Source organism: Pleurodeles waltl, chromosome 5 (genome assembly GCF_031143425.1).
Source record: "Pleurodeles waltl isolate 20211129_DDA chromosome 5, aPleWal1.hap1.20221129, whole genome shotgun sequence".
Classification (NCBI taxonomy): domain Eukaryota; kingdom Metazoa; phylum Chordata; class Amphibia; order Caudata; family Salamandridae; genus Pleurodeles; species Pleurodeles waltl.
Window position 1 is genome coordinate 1,365,584,032 of NC_090444.1, and position 22,726 is coordinate 1,365,606,757.

Consider the following 22,726-nt stretch of genomic DNA (forward strand, 5'->3'; position numbering starts at 1 on the left):
AAAAAACACTTTTTCCTCAAATTTCGGTGACAGAACGTTCTGGAATCTGAGAGGAGACACAAATTTCCTTCCACCCAGCTTTCCCCCAAGTCTCCCAATAAAAATGGTACCTCACTTGTGTGGGTAGGCCTACTGCCCGTGACAGGAAATGCCCCAAAACACAAAGTGGACACATCACATTTTTCCACAGAAAACAGAGGTGTTTTTTGCAAAGTGCCTACCTGTGGATTTTGGCCTCTAGCTCAGCCGGCACCTAGGAAACCTACCAAACCTGTGCTTTTTTTTAAACTAGAGACCTAGGGGAACCCAAGACGGGGTGACTTCTGGGGCTCTCACCAGGTTCTGTTACCCAGAATCCTTTGCAAAACTCAAAACTTTGGCTCAGAAAAACACTTTTTTCTCACATTTTGGTGACAGAACGTATTGGAATCTGAGAGGAGCCACAAATTTCCTTCCACCCAGCGTTCCCCCAAGTCTCCCGATAAAAATGGTACCTCACTTGTGTGGGTAGGCCTAGTGCCCGCAACAGGAAATGCCCCAAAACACAAAGTGGACACATCACATTTTCTCAAAGAAAACAGAGCTGTTTTTTTGCAAAGTGTCTACCTGTGGATTTTCGCCTCTAGCTCAGTCGGCACCTAGGAAAATCTTCCAAGCCTGTGAATTTTTTAAAACTAGAGACCTAAGGGGAACCCAAGATGGGGTGACTTGTGAGGCTCTCACCAGGTTCTGTTACCCAGAATCCTTTGCAAACCTCAAAACTTTGGCTCAAAAAAACACTTTTTCCTCACATTTCGGTGACAGAACGTTCTGGAATCTCAGAGGAGCCACAAATTTCCTTCCACCCAGCGTTACCCGAAGTCTCCCAATAAAAATGGTACCTCACTTGTGTGGGTAGGCCTAGTGCCCGCGACAGGAAATGCCCCAAAACACAAAGTGGACACCTCACATTTTTCCAGAGAAAACAGAGGTGTTTTTTGCAAAGTGCCTATCTGTGGATTTTGGCCCCTAGCTCAGCCGGCACCTAGGGAAACCTGCTAAACCTGTGCATTTTTTAAAACTAGAGACCTAGGGGAACCCAAGACGGGGTCACTTGTGGGGCTCTAACCAGGTTCTGTTATCCAGAATCCTCAAAATGTTGCTAAAAAACACTTTTTCATCACATTTCAGTGACAGAATGTTTTGGAATCTGAGAGGAGCCACAAATTTCCTTCCACCCAGCGTTCCCCCAAGTCTCCCTAAAAATATGGTACCTCACTTGTGTGGGTAGACCTAGTGCCCGCGACAGGAAATGCCCCAAAACACAAAGTGGACACGTTACATTTTCTCAAAGAAAACAGAGGTGTTTTTTGCAAAGTGCCTACCTGTGGATTTTGGCCTCTAGCTCAGCCGGCACCTAAGGAAACCTACCATGCCTGTGCATTTTTTAAAACTAGGGACCTAGGGGAATCCAAGACAGGGTGACTTCCGGGGCTCTCACAAGGTTCTGTTACCCAGAATCCTTTGCAAACCTCAAAATATGGCTAAAAAAACACTTTTTCCTCACATTTCGGTGACAGAACGTTCTGGAATCTGAGAGGAGCCACAAATTTCCTTCTACCCAGCATTCCCGCAAGTCCCCCGATAAAAATGGTTCCTCACTTGTGTGGGTAGGCCTAGTGCACACAACAAGAAATGCCCAAAACACAAAGTGGACACATTACATTTTCTCAAAGAAAACAGAGGTGTTTCTTGCAAAGTGCCTACCTGTGGATTTTGGCCTCTAGCTCAGCGGCACCTAGGAGAACCTTCCAACCCTGTGCATTTTTTAAAACTAGAGACCTAGGGGAACCCAAGATGGGGTGACTTGTGGGGCTCTCACCAGGTTCTGTTACCCAGAATCCTTTGCCAACCTCAATACTTTGGCTCAAAAAACACTTTTTCGTCACATTTCGGTGACAGAACGTTCTGGAATCTGAGAGGAGCCACAAATTTCCTTCCACCCAGCGTTCCCCGAAGTCTCCCAATAAAAATGGTACCTCACTTGTGAGGGTAGGCCTAGTGCCCGCGACAGGAAATACCCTAAAACACAAAGTGGACACATCACATTTTTCCACAGAAAACAGAAGTTTTTTTGCAATGTGCCTACTTGTGGATTTTGGCCTCTAGCTCAGCCGGCACCTAGGGAAACCTACCAAACCTGTGCATTTTTGAAAACTAGCGACCTTGGGGAATCCAAGACAGGGTGACTTGTGGGGCTCTCACCAGATTCTGTTGTCCAGAATCCTTTGCAAACTTCAAAATTTTGCCTAAAAAAAACACTTTTCCTCACATTTCAGTGACAGAATGTTATGGAATCTGAGAGGAGCCACAAATTTCCTTCCACCAAGCGTTCCCCCAAGTCTCCCGATTAAAATGGTACCTCACTTGTGTGGGTAGGCCTAGTGCCCACGACAGGAAATGCCCCAAAACACAAAGTGGACACATCACATTTTCTCAAAGAAAACAGAGGTGTTTCTTGCAAATTGTCTACCTGTGGATTTTGGCCTCTAGCTCAGCCGGCACCTAGGAGAACCTTCCAAGCCTGTGCATTTTTTAAAACTAGAGACCTAGGGGAACCCAAGATGGGGTGACTTTTGGGGCTCTCACCAGGTTCTGTTACCCAGAATCCTTTGCAAACCTCAATACTTTGGCTCAAAAAAATACTTTTTGCTCACATTTCGGTGACAGAACGTTCTGGAATCTCAGAGGAGCCACAAATTTCCTTCCACCCAGCGTTCCCCGAAGTCTCCCAATAAAAATGGTACCTCACTTGTGAGGGTAGGCCTAGTGCCCGCGACAGGAAATACCCTAAAACACAAAGTGGACACATCACATTTTTCCACAGAAAACAGAAGTTTTTTTGCAATGTGCCTACTTGTGGATTTTGGCCTCTAGCTCAGCCGGCACCTAGGGAAACCTACCAAACCTGTGCATTTTTGAAAACTAACGACCTAGGGGAATCCAAGACAGGGTGACTTGTGGGGCTCTCACCAGGTCTGTTATCCAGAATCCTTTGCAAACCTCAAAACTTTGGCTCAAAAAAACACTTTTTCCTCAAATTTCGGTGACAGAACGTTCTAGAATCTGAGAGGAGACACAAATTTCCTTCCACCCAGCGTTCCCCCAAGTCTCCCAATACAAATGGTACCTCACTTGTGTGGGTAGGCCTAGTGCCCGGGACAGGAAATGCCCCAAAACACAAAGTGGACACATCACATTTTTCCACAGAAAACAGAGGTGTTTTTTGCAAAGTGCCTACCTGTGGATTTTGGCCTCAAGCTCAGTCGGAACCTGGGAAACCCACAAAGCCTGTGCATTTTTTAAAACTAGAGACCTAGGGGAACCCAAGACGGGGTGACTTGTGGTGCTGTCACCAGGTTATGTTACCCAGAATCCTTTGCAAACCTCATAACTTTAGCTCAGAAAAACACGTTTTCCTCACATTTTGGTGACAGACCGTATTGGAATCTGAGAGTAGCCACAAATTTCCTTCCACCCAGCGTTCCTCCAAGTCTCCCGATAAAAATGGTACCTCACTTGTGTGGGTAGGCCTAGTGCCCGCAACAGGAAATGCCCCAAAACACAAAGTGGACACATCACATTTTCTCAAAGAAAACAGAGATGTTTTTTGTAATGTGTCTACTGGTGGATCTTGGCCTCTAGCTCAGCCGGCACCTAGGGAAACCTACCAAACCTGTGCATTTTTTAAAACTAGCAACCTAGGGGAATCCAAGACAGGGTGACTTGTGGGGATCTCACCAGGTTCTGTTATCCAGAATCCTTTGCAAAACTCAAACTTTTGGCTGAAAAAAAACACTTTTCCTCACATTTCGGTGACAGAATGTTATGGAATCCGAGAAGAGCCACAAATTTCCTTCCACCCAGCGTTCCCCCAAGTCTCCCAATAAAAATGGTACCTCACTTGTGTGGGTGGGCCTAGGGCCCGAACAGGAAATGCCCCAAAACACAAAGTGGCACATCACATTTTCTCCAAGAAAACAGAGGTGTTTTTTGCAAAGTGCCTACCTGTGGATTTCAGCCTCTAGCTCAGCCGCCACCTAGGAACACCTTCCAAGCCTGTGCATTTTTTAAAACTAGAGACCTAGGGGAACCCAAGATGGGGTGACTTGTGGGGCTCTCGCCAGTTTTCTGTTATACAGAATCCTTTGCAAACCTCAAAACTTTGGATCAAAAAAACATTTTTTCCTCACACTTCGGTGGCAGAACGTTTTGGAATCTGAGATGAGCCACAAATTTCCTTCCATCCAGCGTTCCCCGAAGTCTCCCAATAAAAATGGTACCTCACTTGTGTGGGTAGGCCTAGTGACTGCGACAGGAAATGCCCAAAAACACAAAGTGGACACATCACATTTTTCCACAGAAAACAGAAATGTTTTTTTTGCAATGTGCCTACTTGTGGATTTTGGCCTCTAGCTCAGTCGGCATCTAGGGAAACCTACCAAACCTGTGCATCTTTGAAAACTAGCGACCTAGGGGAATCCAAGACAGGGTGACTTGTGGGGCTCCCAGCAGGTTCTGTTATCCAGAATCCTTTGCAAACCTCAAAACTCTGGCTCAAAAAAATACTTTTTCCTCAAATTTCGGTGACAAAATGTTCTGGAATCTGAGAGGAGACACAAATTTACATCCACCCAGCGTTTCCCCAAGTCTACCAATAAAAATGGTACCTCACTTGAGTGGGTAGGCCTAGTGCCCGCGACAGGAAATGCCCCAAAACACAAAGTGGACACATCACATTTTCTCAAAGAAAACAGAGCTGTTTTTTGCAATGTGCCTATTTGTGGATTTAGGCCTCTAGCTCAGCCGGCACCTAGGGAAACCTACCAAACCTGTGCATTTTTTAACACTAGCGACCTAGGGGAACCCAAGATGGCGTGACTTGTGGGGCTCTCACCAGGTTCTGTTACCCAGAATCCTTTGCAAACCTCAATACTTTGGCTCAAAAAAATACTTTTTGCTCACATTTCGGTGACAGAACGTTCTGGAATCTGAGAGGAGCCACAAATTTCCTTCCACCCAGCGTTCCCCGAAGTCTCCCAATAAAAATGGTACCTCACTTGTGAGGGTAGGCCTAGTGCCCGCGACAGGAAAAACCCTAAAACACAAAGTGGACACATCTCATTTTTCCACAGAAAACAGAAGTTTTTTTGCAATGTGCCTACTTGTGGATTTTGGCCTCTAGCTCAGCCGGCATCTAGGGAAACCTACCAAACCTGTGCATCTTTGAAAACTAGTGACCTAGGGGATTCCAAGACAGGGTGACTTGTGGGGCTCCCAGCAGGTTCTGTTATCCAGAATCCTTTGCAAACCTCAAAACTTTGGCTCAAAAAAAGACTTTTTCCTCAAATTTCGGTGACAGAATGTTCTGGAATCTGAGAGGAGCCACAAATTTCCTTCCACCGAGCGTTCCCCCAAGTCTCCCGATAAAAATGGTACCTCACTTGTCTGGGTAGGCCTAGTGCCCGCGACAGGAAATGCCCCAAAACACAAAGTGGACACATCACATTTTCTCAAAGAAAACAGAGCTGTTTTTTGCAATGTGCCTATTTGTGGATTTAGGCCTCTAGCTCAGCCGGCACCTAGGGAAACCTACCAAACCTGTGCATTTTTTAACTCTAGCGACCTAGGGGAATCCAAGACAGGGTGACTTGTGGGGCTCTCACCAGATTCTGTTGTCCAGAATCCGTTGCAAACTTCAAAATTTTGCCTAAAAAAAACACTTTTCCTCACATTTCAGTGACAGAATGTTATGGAATCTGAGAGGAGCCACAAATTTCCTTCCACCAAGCGTTCCCCCAAGTCTCCCGATTAAAATGGTACCTCACTTGTGTGGGTAGGCCTAGTGCCCACGACAGGAAATGCCCCAAAACACAAAGTGGACACATCACATTTTCTCAAAGAAAACAGAGGTGTTTCTTGCAAATTGTCTACCTGTGGATTTTGGCCTCTAGCTCAGCCGGCACCTAGGAGAACCTTCCAAGCCTGTGCATTTTTTAAAACTAGAGACCTAGGGGAACCCAAGATGGGGTGACTTGTGGGGCTCTCACCAGGTTCTGTTACCCAGAATCCTTTGCAAACCTCAATACTTTGGCTCAAAAAAATACTTTTTGCTCACATTTCGGTGACAGAACGTTCTGGAATCTCAGAGGAGCCACAAATTTCCTTCCACCCAGCGTTCCCCGAAGTCTCCCAATAAAAATGGTACCTCACTTGTGAGGGTAGGCCTAGTGCCCGCGACAGGAAATACCCTAAAACACAAAGTGGACACATCACATTTTTCCACAGAAAACAGAAGTTTTTTTGCAATGTGCCTACTTGTGGATTTTGGCCTCTAGCTCAGCCGGCACCTAGGGAAACCTACCAAACCTGTGCATTTTTGAAAACTAACGACCTAGGGGAATCCAAGACAGGGTGACTTGTGGGGCTCCCACCAGGTCTGTTATCCAGAATCCTTTGCAAACCACAAAACTTTGGCTCAAAAAAACACTTTTTCCTCAAATTTCGGTGACAGAACGTTCTAGAATCTGAGAGGAGACACAAATTTCCTTCCACCCAGCGTTCCCCCAAGTCTCCCAATAAAAATGGTACCTCACTTGTGTGGGTAGGCCTAGTGCCCGGGACAGGAAATGCCCCAAAACACAAAGTGGACACATCACATTTTTCCACAGAAAACAGAGGTGTTTTTTGCAAAGTGCCTACCTGTGGATTTTGGCCTCAAGCTCAGTCGGAACCTGGGAAACCCACAAAGCCTGTGCATTTTTTAAAACTAGAGACCTAGGGGAACCCAAGACAGGGTGACTTGTGGTGCTGTCACCAGGTTATGTTACCCAGAATCCTTTGCAAACCTCATAACTTTAGCTCAGAAAAACACGTTTTCCTCACATTTTGGTGACAGACCGTATTGGAATCTGAGAGTAGCCACAAATTTCCTTCCACCCAGCGTTCCTCAAAGTCTCCCGATAAAAATGGTACCTCACTTGTGTGGGTAGGCCTAGTGCCCGCAACAGGAAATGCCCCAAAACACAAAGTGGACACATCACATTTTCTCAAAGAAAACAGAGATGTTTTTTGTAATGTGTCTACTGGTGGATCTTGGCCTCTAGCTCAGCCGGCACCTAGGGAAACCTACCAAACCTGTGTATTTTTAAAAACTAGCAACCTAGGGGAATCCAAGACAGGGTGACTTGTGGGGATCTCACCAGGTTCTGTTATCCAGAATCCTTTGCAAACCTCAAAATTTTGGCTGAAAAAAAACACTTTTCCTCACATTTCGGTGACAGAATGTTATGGAATCTGAGAAGAGCCACAAATTTCCTTCCACCCAGCGTTCCCCCAAGTCTCCCGATAAAAATGGTAACTCACTTGTGTGGGTGGGCCTAGTGCCCGAACACGAAATGCCCCAAAACACAAAGTGGACACATCACATTTTCTCAAAGAAAACAGAGGTGTTTTTTGCAAAGTGCCTACCTGTGGATTTTGGACTCTAGCTCAGCCGCCACCTAGGAACACCTTCCAAGCCTGTGCATTTTTTTGAAACTAGAGACCTAGGGGAACCCAAGACGGGGTGACTTGTGGGGCTCTCGCCAGGTTCTGTTATACAGAATCCTTTGCAAACCTCAAAACTTTGGATCAAAAAAACACTTTTTCCTCACATTTCGGTGACAGAACGTTTTGGAATCTGAGATGAGCCACAAATTTCCTTCCACCCAGCGTTCCCCGAAGTCTCCCAATAAAAATGGTACCTCACTTGTGTGGGTAGGCATAGTGACCGCGACAGGAAATGCCCCAAAACACAAAGTGGACACATCACATTTTTCCACAGAAAACAGAAGTGTTTTTTTGCAATGTGCCTACTTGTGGATTTTGGCCTCTAGCTCAGCCGGCACCTAGGGAAACCTACCAAAAGTGTGCATCTTTGAAAACTAGCGACCTAGGGGAATCCAAGACAGGGTGACTTGTGGGGCTCCCAGCAGGTTCTGTTATCCAGAATCCTTTGCAAACCTCAATATTTTGGATCAAAAAAACACTTTTTCCTCAAATTTCGGTGACAGAACGTTCTGGAATCTGAGAGGAGACACAAATTTCCTTCCACCCAGCTTTCCCCCAAGTCTCCCAATAAAAATGGTACCTCACTTGTGTGGGTAGGCCTACTGCCCGTGACAGGAAATGCCCCAAAAAACAAAGTGGACACATCACATTTTTCCACAGAAAACAGAGGTGTTTTTTGCAAAGTGCCTACCTGTGGATTTTGGCCTCTAGCTCAGCCGGCACCTAGGAAACCTACCAAACCTGTGCTTTTTTTTAAACTAGAGACCTAGGGGAACCCAAGACGGGGTGACTTCTGGGGCTCTCACCAGGTTCTGTTACCCAGAATCCTTTGCAAAACTCAAAACTTTGGCTCAGAAAAACACTTTTTTCTCACATTTTGGTGACAGAACGTATTGGAATCTGAGAGGAGACACAAATTTCCTTCCACCCAGCGTTCCCCCAAGTCTCCCGATAAAAATGGTACCTCACTTGTGTGGGTAGGCCTAGTGCCCGCAACAGGAAATGCCCCAAAACACAAAGTGGACACATCACATTTTCTCAAAGAAAACAGAGGTGTTTTTTGCAAAGTGTCTACCTGTGGATTTTCGCCTCTAGCTCAGTCGGCACCTAGGAAAATCTTCCAAGACTGTGAATTTTTTAAAACTAGAGACCTAAGGGGAACCCAAGATGGGGTGACTTGTGAGGCTCTCACCAGGTTCTGTTACCCAGAATCCTTTGCAAACCTCAAAACTTTGGGTCAAAAAAACACTTTTTCCTCACATTTCGCTGACAGAACGTTCTGGAATCTCAGAGGAGCCACAAATTTCCTTCCACCCAGCGTTACCCGAAGTCTCCCAATAAAAATGGTACCTCACTTGTGTGGGTAGGCCTAGTGCCCGCGACAGGAAATGCCCCAAAACACAAAGTGGACACCTCACATTTTTCCAGAGAAAACAGAGGTGTTTTTTGCAAAGTGCCTATCTGTGGATTTTGGCCCCTAGCTCAGCCGGCACCTAGGGAAACTTGCTAAAGCTGTGCATTTTTTAAAACTGGAGACCTAGGGGAACCCAAGACGGGGTCACTTGTGGGGCTCTAACCAGGTTCTGTTATCCAGAATCCTCAAAATGTTGCTAAAAAACACTTTTTCATCACATTTCAGTGACAGAATGTTTTGGAATCTGAGAGGAGCCACAAATTTCCTTCCACCCAGCGTTCCCCCAAGTCTCCCTAAAAAAATGGTACCTCACTTGTGTGGGTAGACCTAGTGCCCGCGACAGGAAATGCCCCAAAACACAAAGTGGACACGTTACATTTTCTCAAAGAAAACAGAGGTGTTTTTTGCAAAGTGCCTACCTGTGGATTTTGGCCTCTAGCTCAGCCGGCACCTAAGGAAACCTACCATGCCTGTGCATTTTTTAAAACTAGGGACCTAGGGGAATCCAAGACAGGGTGACTTCCGGGGCTCTCACAAGGTTCTGTTACCCAGAATCCTTTGCAAACCACAAAATATGGCTAAAAAAACACTTTTTCCTCACATTTCGGTGACAGAACGTTCTGGAATCTGAGAGGAGCCACAAATTTCCTTCTACCCAGCATTCCCCCAAGTCCCCCGATAAAAATGGTTCCTCACTTGTGTGGGTAGGCCTAGTGCACACAACAAGAAATGCCCAAAACACAAAGTGGACACATTACATTTTCTCAAAGAAAACAGAGGTGTTTCTTGCAAAGTGTCTACCTGTGGAATTTGGCCTCTAGCTCAGCGGCACCTAGGAGAACCTTCCAAGCCTGTGCATTTTTTAAAACTAGAGACCTAGGGGAACCCAAGATGGGGTGACTTGTGGGGCTCTCACCAGGTTCTGTTACCCAGAATCCTTTGCCAACCTCAATACTTTGGCTCAAAAAACACTTTTTCGTCACATTTCGGTGACAGAACGTTCTGGAATCTGAGAGGAGCCACAAATTTCCTTCCACCCAGCGTTCCCCGAAGTCTCCCAATAAAAATGGTACCTCACTTGTGAGGGTAGGCCTAGTGCCCGCGACAGGAAATACCCTAAAACACAAAGTGGACACATCACATTTTTCCACAGAAAACAGAAGTTTTTTTGCAATGTGCCTACTTGTGGATTTTGGCCTCTAGCTCAGCCGGCACCTGGGGAAACCTACCAAACCTGTGCATTTTTGAAAACTAGCGACCTTGGGGAATCCAAGCCAGGGTGACTTGTGGGGCTCTCACCAGATTCTGTTGTCCAGAATCCTTTGCAAACTTCAAAATTTTGCCTAAAAAAAACACTTTTCCTCACATTTCAGTGACAGAATGTTATGGAATCTGAGAGGAGCCACAAATTTCCTTCCACCAAGCGTTCCCCCAAGTCTCCCGATTAAAATGGTACCTCACTTGTGTGGGTAGGCCTAGTGCCCACGACAGGAAATGCCCCAAAACACAAAGTGGACACATCACATTTTCTCAAAGAAAACAGAGGTGTTTCTTGCAAATTGTCTACCTGTGGATTTTGGCCTCTAGCTCAGCCGGCACCTAGGAGAACCTTCCAAGCCTGTGCATTTTTTAAAACTAGAGACCTAGGGGAACCCAAGATGGGGTGACTTGTGGGGCTCTCACCAGGTTCTGTTACCCAGAATCCTTTGCAAACCTCAATACTTTGGCTCAAAAAAATACTTTTTGCTCACATTTCGGTGACAGAACGTTCTGGAATCTCAGAGGAGCCACAAATTTCCTTCCACCCAGCGTTCCCCGAAGTCTCCCAATAAAAATGGTACCTCACTTGTGAGGGTAGGCCTAGTGCCCGGGACAGGAAATACCCTAAAACACAAAGTGGACACATCACATTTTTCCACAGAAAACAGAAGTTTTTTTGCAATGTGCCTACTTGTGGAATTTGGCCTCTAGCTCAGCCGGCACCTAGGGAAACCTACCAAACCTGTGCATTTTTTAAAACTAGCGACCTTGGGGAATCCAAGACGGGGTGACTTGTGGGGCTCTCACCAGGTCTGTTATCCAGAATCCTTTGCAAACCTCAAAACTTTGGCTCAAAAAAACACTTTTTCCTCAAATTTCGGTGACAGAACGTTCTAGAATCTGAGAGGAGACACAAATTTCCTTCCACCAAGCGTTCCCCCAAGTCTCCCAATAAAAATGGTACCTCACTTGTGTGGGTAGGCCTAGTGCCCAGGACAGGAAATGCCCCGAAACACAAAGTGGACACATCACATTTTTCCACAGAAAACAGAGGTGTTTTTTGCAAAGTGCCTACCTGTGGATTTTGGCCTCTAGCTCAGTCGGCACCTGGGAAACCTACCAAACCTGTGCATTTTTTAAAACTAGAGACCTAGGGCAACCCAAGACGGGGTGACTTGTGGGGCTCTCACCAGGTTCTGTTATCCAGAATCCTTTGCAAACCTCAAAACTTTGGCTCAGAAAAACACTTTTTCCTCACATTTTGGTGACAGACCGTATTGGAATCTGAGAGTAGCCACAAATTTCCTTCCACCCAGCGTTCCTCCAAGTCTCCCGATAAAAATGGTACCTCACTTGTGTGGGTAGGCCTAGTGCCCGCAACAGGAAATGCCCCAAAACACAAAGTGGACACATCACATTTTCTCAAAGAAAACAGAGATGTTTTTTGTAATGTGTCTACTGGTGAATCTTGGCCTCTAGCTCAGCCGGCACCTAGGGAAACCTACCAAACCTGTGCATTTTTTAACACTAGCGACCTAGGGGAATCCAAGACAGGGTGACTTGTGGGGCTCTCACCAGATTCTGTTATCCAGAATCCTTTGCAAACCTCAAAATTTTGGCTAAAAAAAACCCTTTTCCTCACATTTCAGTGACAGAATGTTTTGGAATCTGAGAGGAGCCACAAATTTCCTTCCACCCAGCGTTCCCCTAAGTCTCCCTAAAAAAATGGTACCTCACTTGTGTGGGTAGACCTAGTGCCCGCGACAGGAAATGCCCCAAAACACAAAGTGGACACGTCACATTTTCTCAAAGAAAACAGAGGTGTTTTTTGCAAAGTGCCTACCTGTGGATTTTGGCCTCTAGCTCAGCCGGCACCTAAGGAAACCTACCATGCCTGTGCATTTTATAAAACTAGGGACCTAGGGGAATCCAAGACAGGGTGACTTCCGGGGCTCTCACAAGGTTCTGTTACCCAGAATCCTTTGCAAACCTCAAAATATGGCTAAAAAAACACTTTTTCCTCACATTTCGGTGACAGAACGTTCTGGAATCTGAGAGGAGCCACAAATTTCCTTCTACCCAGCATTCCCCCAAGTCCCCCGATAAAAATGGTTCCTCACTTGTGTGGGTAGGCCTAGTGCACACAACAAGAAATGCCCAAAACACAAAGTGGACACATCACATTTTCTCAAAGAAAACAGAGGTGTTTCTTGCAAAGTGTCTACCTGTGGATTTTGGCCTCTAGCTCAGCGGCACCTAGGAGAACCTTCCAAGCCTGTGCATTTTTTAAAACTAGAGACCTAGGGGAACCCAAGATGGGGTGACTTGTGGGGCTCTCACCAGGTTCTGTTACCCAGAATCCTTTGCCAACCTCAATACTTTGGCTCAAAAAACACTTTTTCGTCACATTTCGGTGACAGAACGTTCTGGAATCTGAGAGGAGCCACAAATTTCCTTCCACCCAGCGTTCCCCGAAGTCTCCCAATAAAAATGGTACCTCACTTGTGAGGGTAGGCCTAGTGCCCGCGACAGGAAATACCCTAAAACACAAAGTGGACACATCACATTTTTCCACAGAAAACAGAAGTTTTTTTGCAATGTGCCTACTTGTGGAATTTGGCCTCTAGCTCAGCCGGCACCTAGGGAAACCTACCAAACCTGTGCATTTTTGAAAACTAGCGACCTTGGGGAATCCAAGACGGGGTGACTTGTGGGGCTCTCACCAGGTCTGTTATCCAGAATCCTTTGCAAACCTCAAAACTTTGGCTCAAAAAAACACTTTTTCCTCAAATTTCGGTGACAGAACGTTCTAGAATCTGAGAGGAGACACAAATTTCCTTCCACCAAGCGTTCCCCCAAGTCTCCCAATAAAAATGGTACCTCACTTGTGTGGGTAGGCCTAGTGCCCAGGACAGGAAGTGCCCCGAAACACAAAGTGGACACATCACATTTTTCCACAGAAAACAGAGGTGTTTTTTGCAAAGTGCCTACCTGTGGATTTTGGCCTCTAGCTCAGTCGGCACCTGGGAAACCTACCAAACCTGTGCATTTTTTAAAACTAGAGACCTAGGGCAACCCAAGACGGGGTGACTTGTGGGGCTCTCACCAGGTTCTGTTATCCAGAATCCTTTGCAAACCTCAAAACTTTGGCTCAGAAAAACACTTTTTCCTCACATTTCGGTGACAGAATGTATTGGAATCTGAGAGGAGCCACAAATTTCCTTCCACCAAGCGTTCCCCCAAGTCTCCCTATAAAAATGGTACCTCACTTGTGTGGGTAGGCCTAGTGCCCGCGACAGGAATTGCCCCAAAACACAAAGTGGACACATCACATTTTCTCAAAGAAAACAGAGCTGTTTTTTGCAATGTGCCTATTTGTGGATTTAGGCCTCTAGCTCAGCCGGCACCTAGGGAAACATACCAAACCTGTGCATTTTTTAACACTAGCGACCTAGGGGAATCCAAGACAGGGTGACTTGTGGGGCTCTCACCAGATTCTGTTATCCAGAATCCTTTGCAAACCTCAAAATTTTGGCTAAAAAAAAACCTTTTCCTCACATTTCAGTGACAGAATGTTATGGAATCTGAGAGGAGCCACAAATTTCCTTCCACCAAGCGTTCCCCCAAGTCTCCCGATAAAAATGGTACCTCACTTGTGTGGGTAGGCCTAGTGCCCACAACAGGAAATGCCCCAAAACACAAAGTGGACACATCACATTTTCTCAAAGAAAACAGAGGTGTTTCTTGCAAAGTGTCTACCTGTGGATTTTGGCCTCTAGCTCAGCCGGCACCTAGGGAAACCTACCAAACCTGTGCATTTTTTAAAACTAGCGACCTCGGGGAATCCAAGACAGGGTGACTTGTGGGGCTCTCACCAGGTCTGTTATCCAGAATCCTTTGCAAACCTCAAAACTTTGGCTCAAAAAAACACTTTTTCCTCAAATTTCGGTGACAGAACGTTCTAGAATCTGAGAGGAGACACAAATTTCCTTCCACCCAGCGTTCCCCCAAGTCTCCCAATAAAAATGGTACCTCACTTGTGTGGGTAGGCCTAGTGCCCGGGACAGGAAATGCCCCAAAACACAAAGAGGACACATCACATTTTTCCACAGAAAACAGAAGTTTTTTTGAAATGTGCCTACTTGTGGATTTTGGCCTCTAGCTCAGCCGGCACCTAGGGAAACCTACCAAACCTGTGCATTTTTAAAAACTAGCAACCTAGGGGAATCTAAGACAGGGTGACTTGTGGGGATCTCACCAGGTTCTGTTATCCAGAATCCTTTGCAAACCTCAAATTTTTGCTGAAAAAAAAACACTTTTCCTCACATTTCGGTGACAGAATGTTATGGAATCTGAGAAGAGCCACAAATTTCCTTCCACCCAGCATTCCCCCAAGTCTCCCGATAAAAATGGTACCTCACTTGTGTGGGTGGGCCTAGTGCCCGAACAGGAAATGCCCCAAAACACAAAGTGGACACATCACATTTTCTCAAAGAAAACAGAGGTATTTTTTGCAAAGTGCCTACCTCTGGATTTCGGCCTCTAGCTCAGCCGCCACCTAGGAACACCTTCCAAGCCTGTGCATTTTTTTAAAATAGAGACCTAGGGGAACCCAAGACGGGGTGACTTGTGGGGCTCTCGCCAGGTTCTGTTATACAGAATCCTATGCAAACCTCAAAACTTTGGATCAAAAAAATACTTTTTCCTCACATTTCGGTGACAGAACGTTCTAGAATCTGAGAGGAGCCGCAAATTTCCTTCCACCCAGCGTTCCCCCAAGTCTCCCAATAAAAATGGTACCTCACTTGTGTGGGTAGGCCTAGTGCCCGCAACAGGAAATGTCCCAAAACTCAAAGTGGACACATCACATTTTTCCACAGAAAACAGAGGTGATTTTTGCAAAGTGCCTACCTGTGGATTTTGGCCTCTAGCTCAGCCGGCACCTAGGAAACCTACCAAACCTGTGCATTTTTTAAAACTAGAGACCTAGGGGAACCCAAGACGGGGTGACTTGTGGGGCTCTCACCAGGTTCTGTTACCCAGAATCCTTTGCAAAACTCAAAACTTTGGCTCAGAAAAACACTTTTTCCTCACATTTCGGTGACAGAACGTATTGGAATCTGAGAGGAGCTACAAATTTCCTTCCACCCAGCGTTCCCCCAAGTCTCCCGATAAAAATAGTACCTCACTTGTGTGGGTAGGCCTAGTGCCCGCAAGAGGAAATGCCCCAAAACACAAAGTGGACAGATCACATTTTCTCAAAGAAAACAGAGGTGTTTTTTGCAAAGTGCCTACCTGTGGATTTTGGCTTCTAGCTCAGCCGGCACCTAGGAAAACCTTCCAAGCCTGTGCATTTTTTAAAACTTGAGACCTAGGGGAACCAAGGACGGGGTGACTTGTGGGGCTCTCACCAGGTTCTGTTATCCAAAATCCTTTGCAAACCTCAAAACTTTGGCTCAGAAAAACACTTTTTCCTCACATTTCCTAGACAGAATGTATTGGAATCTGAGAGGAGCCACAAATTTCCATCCACCAAGCGTTCCCCCAAGTCTCCCGATAAAAATGGTACCTCACTTGTGTGGGTAGGCCTAGTGCCCGCGACAAGAAATGCCCCAAAACACAAAGTGGACACATAACATTTTCTCAAAGAAAACAGAGCTGTTTTTTGCAATGTGCCTATTTGTGGATTTAGGCCTCTAGCTCAGCCGGCACCTAGGGAAACCTACCAAACCTGTGCATTTTTTAACACTAGCGACCTAGGGGAATCCAAGACAGGGTGACTTGTGGGGCCCTCACCAGATTCTGTTATCCAGAATCCTTTGCAAACCTCAAAATTTTGGCTAAAAAAAACACTTTTCCTCACATTTCAGTGACAGAATGTTATGGAATCTGAGAGGAGCCACAAATTTCCTTCCACCGAGCGTTCCCCCAAGTCTCCCGATAAAAATGGTACCTCACTTGTGTGGGTAGGCCTAGTGCCCGCGACAGGAAATGCCCCAAAACACAAAGTGGACACATCACATTTTCTCAAAGAAAACAGAGGTGTTTCTTGCAAAGTGTCTACCTGTGGATTTTGGCCTCTAGCTCAGCCGGCACCTAGGAGAACCCTCCAAGCCTGTGCATTTTTTCAAACTAGATACCTAGGGGAACCCAAGATGGGGTGACTTGTGGGGCTCTCACCAGGTTCTGTTACCCAGAATCCTTTGCAAACCTCAATACTTTGGCTCAAAAAAATACTTTTTGCTGACATTTCGGTGACAGAACGTTCTGGAATCTGAGAGGAGCCACAAATTTCTTTCCACCCAGAGTTCCCCGAAGTCTCCCAATAAAAATGGTACCTCACTTGTGAGGGTAGGCCTAGTGCCCGCGACAGGAAATACCCTAAAACACAAAGTGGACACATCTCATTTTTCCACAGAAAACAGAAGTTTTTTTGCAATGTGCCTACTTGTGGATTTTGGCCTCTAGCTCAGCTGGCACCTAGGGAAACCTACCAAACCTGTGCATTTTTTAAAACTAGAGACCTAGGGGAACCCAAGACGGGGTGACTTGTGGTGCTCTCACCAGGTTCTGTTACCCAGAATCCTTTGCAAACCTCAAAAGTTTGGCTCAGAAAAACACTTTTTCCTAACATTTTGGTGACAGACCGTATTGGAATCTGAGAGGAGCCACAAATTTCCTTCCACCCAGCGTTCCCCCTAGTCCCCCGATAAAAATGGTACCTCACTTGTGTGGGTAGGCCTAGTGCCCGGGACAGGAAATGCCCCAAAACACAAAGAGGACACATCACATTTTTCCACAGAAAACAGAGGTGTTTTTTGCAAAGTGCCTACCTGTGGATTTTGGCCTCTAGCTCAGTCGGCACCTGGGAAACCTACCAAACCTGTGCATTTTTTTAAACTAGAGACCTAGGGGAACCCAAGACGGGGTGACTTGTGGTGCTCTCACCAGGTTCTGTTACCCAGAATCCTTTGCAAACCTCAAAACTTTGGCTCAGAAAAACACGTTTTCCTCACATTTTGGTGACAGACTGTATTGGAATCTGAGAGGAGCCACAAATTTCCTTCCACCCAGCGCTCCCCCAAGTCTCCCGATAAAAATGGTACCCCACTTGTGTGGGTAGGCCTAGTGCCCGCAACAGGAAATGCCCCAAAACACAAAGTGGACACATCACATTTTCTCAAAGAAAACAGAGCTGTTTTTTGCAATGTGCCTATTTGTGGATTTAGGCCTCTAGCTCAGCCGGCACCTAGGGAAACCTACCAAACCTGTGCATTTATTAAAACTAGCGACCTAGGGGAATCCAAGACAGGGTGACTTGTGGGGCTCTCACCAGATTCTGTTATCCAGAATCCTTTGCAAACCTCAAAATTTTGGCTAAAAAAAACACTTTTCCTCACATTTCAGTGACAGAATGTTATGGAATCTGAGAGGAGCCACAAATTTCTTTCCACCCAGCGTTCCCCGAAGTCTTCCAATAAAAATGGTACCTCACTTGTGAGGGTAGGCCTAGTGCCCGCGACAGGAAATACCCTAAAACACAAAGTGGACACATCTCATTTTTCCACAGAAAACAGAAGTTTTTTTGCAATGTGCCTACTTGTGGATTTTGGCCTCTAGCTCAGCCGGCACCTAGGGAAACCTACCAAACCTGTGCATTTTTGAAAACTAGCGACCTAGGGGAATCCAAGACAGGGTGACTTGTGGGGCTCTCACCAGGTCTGTTATCCAGAATCCTTTGCAAACCTCAAAACTTTGGCTCAAAAAAACACTTTTTCCTCAAATTTCGGTGACAGAATGTTCTAGAATCTGAGAGGAGACACAAATTTCCTTCCACCCAGCGTTCCCCCAAGTCTCCCGATAAAAATGGTACCTCACTTGTGTGGGTAGGCCTAGTGCCCGGGACAGGAAATGCCCCAAAACACAAAGAGGACACATCACATTTTTCCACAGAAAACAGAGGTGTTTTTTGCAAAGTGCCTACCTGTGGATTTTGGCCTCTAGCTCAGTCGGCACCTGGGAAACCTACCAAACCTGTGCATTTTTGAAAACTAGCGACCTAGGGGAACCCAAGACGGGGTGACTTGTGGTGCTCTCACCAGGTTCTGTTACCCAGAATCCTTTGCAAACCTCAAAACTTTGGCTCAGAAAAACACTTTTTCCTCACATTTTGGTGACAGACTGTATTGGAATCTGAGAGGAGCCACAAATTTCCTTCCACCCAGCGTTCCCCCAAGTCTCCCGATAAAAATGGTACCCCACTTGTGTGGGTAGGCCTAGTGCCCGCAACAGGAAATGCCCCAAAACACAAAGTGGACACATCACATTTTCTCAAAGAAAACAGAGCTGTTTTTTGCAATGTGCATATTTGTGGATTTAGGCCTCTAGCTCAGCCGGCACCTAGGGAAACCTACCAAACCTGTGCATTTATTAAAACTAGCGACCTAGGGGAATCCAAGACAGGGTGACTTGTGGGGCTCACACCAGATTCTGTTATCCAGAATCCTTTGCAAACCTCAAAATTTTGGCTAAAAAAAACACTTTTCCTCACATTTCAGTGACAGAATGTTATGGAATCTGAGAGGAGCCACAAATTTCTTTCCACCCAGCGTTCCCCGAAGTCTCCTAATAAAAATGGTACCTCACTTGTGAGGGTAGGCCTAGTGCCCGCGACAGGAAATACCCTAAAACACAAAGTGGACACATCTCATTTTTCCACAGAAAACAGAAGTTTTTTTTAAATGTGCCTACTTGTGGATTTTGGCCTCTAGCTCAGTCGGCACCTGGGAAACCTACCAAACCTGTGCATTTTTTAAAACTAGAGACCTAGGGGAACCCAAGACGGGGTGACTTGTGGTGCTCTCACCAGGTTCTGTTACCCAGAATCCTTTGCAAACCTCAAAACTTTGGCTCAGAAAAACACGTTTTCCTCACATTTTGGTGACAGACTGTATTGGAATCTGAGAGGAGCCACAAATTTCCTTCCACCCAGCGTTCCCCCAAGTCTCCTGATAAAAATGGTACCCCACTTGTGTGGGTAGGCCTAGTGCCTGCAACAGGAAATGCCCCAAAACACAAAGTGGACACATCACATTTTCTCAAAGAAAACAGAGGTGCTTTTTGCAAAGTGCCTACTTTTGGATTTTGGCCTCTAGCTCAGCCGGCACCTAGGAAAACCTTCCAAGCCTGTGCATTTTTTAAAACTAGAGACCTAGGGGAACCAAAGACGGGGTGACTTGTGGGGCTCTCACCAGGTTCTGTTATCCAGAATCCTTTGCAAACCTCAAAACTTTGGCTCAGAAAAACACTTTTTCCTCACATTTCGGTGACAGAATGTATTGGAATCTGAGAGGAGCCACAAATTTCCTTCCACCCAGCGTTCCCCCAAGTCTCCCGATAAAAAGGGAACCTCACTTGTGTGGGTAGGCCTAGTGCCCGCGACAGGAAATGCCCCAAAACACAAAGTGGACACATCACATTTTCTCAAAGAAACAGAGGTGTTTTTTGTAATGTGTCTACTGGTGGATCTTGGCCTCTAGCTCAGCCGGCACCTAGGGAAATCTACCAAACCTGTGCATTTTTAAAAACTAGCAACCTAGGGGTATCTAAGACAGGGTGACTTGTGGGGATCTCACCAGATTCTGTTATCCAGAATCCTTTGCAAACCTCAAATTTTTGCTGAAAAAAAACACTTTTCCTCACATTTCGGTGACAGAATGTTATGGAATCTGAGAAGAGCCACAAATTTCCTTCCACCCAGCATTCCCCCAAGTCTCCCGATAAAAATGGTACCTCACTTGTGTGGGTGGGCCTAGTGCCCGAACAGGAAATGCCCCAAAACACAAAGTGGACACATCACATTTTCTCAAAGAAAACAGAGGTATTTTTTGCAAAGTGCCTACCTCTGGATTTCGGCCTCTAGCTCAGCCGCCACCTAGGAACACCTTCCAAGCCTGTGCATTTTTTTAAACTAGAGACCTAGGGGAACCCAAGACGGGGTGACTTGTGGGGCTCTCGCCAGGTTCTGTTATACAGAATCCTATGCAAACCTCAAAACTTTGGATCAAAAAAACACTTTTTCCTCACATTTCGGTGACAGAACGTTCTGGAATCTGAGAGGAGCCACAAATTTCCTTCCACCCAGCGTTCCCCCAAGTCTCCCAATAAAAATGGTACCTCACTTGTGTGGGTAGGCCTAGTGCCCGCAACAGGAAATGTCCCAAAACTCAAAGTGGACACATCACATTTTTCCACAGAAAACAGAGGTGATTTTTGCAAAGTGCCTACCTGTGGATTTTGGCCTCTAGCTCAGCCGGCACCTAGGAAACCTACCAAACCTGCGCATTTTTTAAAACTAGAGACCTAGGGGAACCCAAGACGGGGTGACTTGTGGGGCTCTCACCAGGTTCTGTTACCCAGAATCCTTTGCAAAACTCAAAACTTTGGCTCAGAAAAACACTTTTTCCTCACATTTCGGTGACAGAACGTATTGGAATCTGAGAGGAGCTACAAATTTCCTTCCACCCAGCGTTCCCCCAAGTCTCCCGATAAAAATAGTACCTCACTTGTGTGGGTAGGCCTAGTGCCCGCAACAGGAAATGCCCCAAAACACAAAGTGGACAGATCACATTTTCTCAAAGAAAACAGAGGTGTGTTTTGCAAAGTGCCTACCTGTTGATTTTGGCCTCTAGCTCAGCCGGCACCTAGGAAAACCTTACAAGCCTGTGCATTTTTTAAACCTTGAGACCTAGGGGAACCAAAGACGGGGTGACTTGTGGGGCTCTCACCAGGTTCTGTTATCCAGAATCCTTTGCAAACCTCAAAACTTTGGCTCAGAAAAACACTTTTTCCTCACATTTCCTAGACAGAATGTATTGGAATCTGAGAGGAGCCACAAATTTCCTTCCACCAAGCGTTCCCCCACGTCTCCCGATAAAAATGGTACCTTACTTGTGTGGGTAGGCCTAGTGCCCGCGACAAGAAATGCCCCAAAACACAGAGTGGACACATAACATTTTCTCAAAGAAAACAGAGCTGTTTTTTGCAATGTGCCTATTTGTGGATTTAGGCCTCTAGCTCAGCCGGCACCTAGGGAAACCTACTGAACCTGTGCATTTTTTAACACTAGCGACCTAGGGGAATCCAAGACAGGGTGACTTGTGGGGCCCTCACCAGATTCTGTTATCCAGAATCCTTTGCAAACCTCAAAATTTTGGCTAAAAAAAACACTTTTCCTCACATTTCAGTGACAGAATGTTATGGAATCTGAGAGGAGCCACAAATTTCCTTCCACCGAGCGTTCCCCCAAGTCTCCCGATAAAAATGGTACCTCACTTGTGTGGGTAGGCCTAGTGCCCGCGACAGGAAATGCCCCAAAACACAAAGTGGACACATCACATTTTCTCAAAGAAAACAGAGGTGTTTCTTGCAAAGTGTCTACCTGTGGATTTTGGCCTCTAGCTCAGCCGGCACCTAGGAGAACCCTCCAAGCCTGTGCATTTTTTCAAACTAGATACCTAGGGGAACCCAAGATGGGGTGACTTGTGGGGCTCTCACCAGGTTCTGTTACCCAGAATCCTTTGCAAACCTCAATACTTTGGCTCAAAAAAATACTTTTTGCTGACATTTCGGTGACAGAACGTTCTGGAATCTGAGAGGAGCCACAAATTTCATTCCACCCAGAGTTCCCCGAAGTCTCCCAATAAAAATGGTACCTCACTTGTGAGGGTAGGCCTAGTGCCCGCGACAGGAAATACCCTAAAACACAAAGTGGACACATCTCATTTTTCCACAGAAAACAGAAGTTTTTTTGCAATGTGCCTACTTGTGAATTTTGGCCTCTAGCTCAGCTGGCACCTAGGGAAACCTACCAAACCTGTGCATTTTTTAAAACTAGAGACCTAGGGGAACCCAAGACGGGGTGACTTGTGGTGCTCTCACCAGGTTCTGTTACCCAGAATCCTTTGCAAACCTCAAAAGTTTAGCTCAGAAAAACACTTTTTCCTAACATTTTGGTGACAGACCGTATTGGAATCTGAGAGGAGCCACAAATTTCCTTCCACCCAGCGTTCCCCCTAGTCTCCCGATAAAAATGGTACCTCACTTGTGTGGGTAGGCCTAGTGCCCGGGACAGGAAATGCCCCAAAACACAAAGAGGACACATCACAATTTTCCACAGAAAACAGAGGTGTTTTTTTCAAAGTGCCTACCTGTGGATTTTGGCCTCTAGCTCAGTCGGCACCTGGGAAACCTACCAAACCTGTGCATTTTTTAAAACTAGAGACCTAGGGGAACCCAAGACGGGGTAACTTGTGGTGCTCTCACCATGTTCTGTTACCCAGAATCCTTTGCAAACCTCAAAACTTTGGCTCAGAAAAACACGTTTTTCTCACATTTTGGTGACAGACTGTATTGGAATCTGAGAGGAGCCACAAATTTCCTTCCACCCAGCGTTCCCCCAAG